The following is a 2,298-nucleotide window of genomic DNA, read 5'->3' on the forward strand; positions in this document are numbered from 1 at the left end:
ACAAAACAGAAGGATGTTTCGTATTGCCAGTAAATGAGTACAGGTGGACAAAATGTTACCTGCGTGCCATCTGACTTTGCCCTTCCCCGGGATATCCAAGCACTGCCCTCAGGTGCCATTTTCAAATTAATTTCGCAAGGACAGAAGGCACCAGACTGAAGAAAGCAGCTTTTGGTCTCATGTTCCTTATTATACTGAATTTCAGAGTATAGGTAATCGACACCTTTTTATGTAGCGATATCTGCATAAGGCATGTTTTTCATATACCATTGATTCAAATTCTGTTTCATGTTTTTCATTTGCAGGCTAGCAGAGAATACTCTGTGTTGAGAGAGGCGGTGGCGTTTCAGTGGGATTCAGGCGTAAAACGAATGCGCCAAATTGTGGGACTTTGCTGCCGCTTTTCACACCTTTATCAGCTCACACAAGCATGTAAATGAACTTCCCTTCTGACAAACGGCAATGCATGATTCCCTCACTCCGTGTTCGGAGACAGAACCCTTGTGTGCCGACATTGCCCATTGATAAAATCTTTTGATGGCTTTGAATGAATTTACATTTATGCTGTTGTTTGAGTCAGAATTGTGATTGATGGCTCTCTTAGCCAATCAGCTCCAACAATGCCAAAGTGCCCGGACGTATCTGTTAATATTATGCAACTACTGAAATGTTGCCCTTCAGATCTCTGTGTTCTGGGACATATTCCTTGATTGACAGATGTGTTGCCATGTGACCACATCCAAGAAGAACTGCTCACAGTCATTCCTCAGATGAAACTGATATGTTTTTCCCTCATAGACTTTGGTCATAGTATTATTCCCTTTTTTCTTGTTAGCGAATCTGTCCATATCTACTAAATCCTCATCTGTAGGAAAAGTAGTGACAGTGGATATTATATTGCTATGAAATCTCAGCTCTGTACTCTGCGACCTAACAGAATTTGGTCTGTAGGGAATTAGGACTAGTCATCATGTATACTACACAGTACTGGTCAAAAGGCAGTCAAAGAAAATTATGTTTAAATGATCGTCACATTGGTGTATAAGTCTGATATTATGTCTGTCAACGTATTGTACCGTAGCTTAGCCATTTCAAAACTTCTCATACGGACACCCTGGTTGCTGCAGCAGCCATATCGTGTAATTTTTGCTATTGGCCTCTAGCATACATTGTTTGGCTTATCAGTACCAACTTATTTAACTGATGAAGCTAAATAATTAAGTGAGCTGGTTGTGGGAGCGGCTGCGGTGCCTCTGAGGAGAGGTTTGGGAACTAAAGTGATGCACTTCTAGCAATCAAATAAGAGATCAAAAACTTTTTAGAGAACAGAACAAATTCATCTTAGTTTTTATTATGTGACTGTTCATTTGTAAATATTACAATGTATAAGTGTGTATTGTTTTCTGAACAAGTATACACTACCCAGATAACTGCTTTAAACATACTTTGACTACCTAAGACTTTTGCACAGTTTGCTATATACTGTAGTTTACACTGTATAATGCAGGGTTTTAAAGGTAGGCTACTATCATTAAGAATTACAGCATGTGGAACCAGTACCTGCACATAACCACTAGGCCAAACCTTATCTATGTCCTGAGGCACGTGGTACATTTAACCAAAACAAGAGTACATTTTTTTTTGTTTCAATTTGCAAAATAGCATGTCTTGGAGCACAGCTACCTGTAACAATACCACACAGCATTATTGCAAACAGACGATACACATGTAATACAAGGTCCCAGGTGAACACAGTTAAGATAATCTCAGTGCTTTTGTCAGTAGTAGTGACAGCTGTCAGCTCAGCCTGCATACGTTTGCTTGTCAATTTGCCTCACTTATACGTCGATTGGACAGGAGCGTCTACTAAATAAATAAATGTGTCACCGGACTTGTTTACTGCTTTGTTTCCTTAACTTGTAACTTAGCATGTAACTATCAATTAACTGAATTAAGAAATGGCAGAGAACTACCTGTGTATCGAAAAAAACAACCATCAATATTCCAGAGTCATTAGATCGCATTCGGAGAATAATAAGAATCTAGTAGAAGCTTCACAGCCAGGTGCAGCGGGTTGTCGGGATTTGGATTTTATAGCTCGGGGATTATGCTTCTCTAAAGCGTTTGTTTTAGCATTTAGTAGAGAATGAAATCGTGACCGCTGACAATTTATCGTCGGAAATAATTATTTCCATTTTACACTCAGATACGCCCTCCTGTATAACCCCACGCAAATGCGTGTTAATTTGTGCATGTTTTTTGTGCTATTTTGTTGGCATCTAGTTAGATGTCATATCC

Source organism: Brienomyrus brachyistius, chromosome 8, assembly GCF_023856365.1.
Source record: "Brienomyrus brachyistius isolate T26 chromosome 8, BBRACH_0.4, whole genome shotgun sequence".
Taxonomy (NCBI): domain Eukaryota; kingdom Metazoa; phylum Chordata; class Actinopteri; order Osteoglossiformes; family Mormyridae; genus Brienomyrus; species Brienomyrus brachyistius.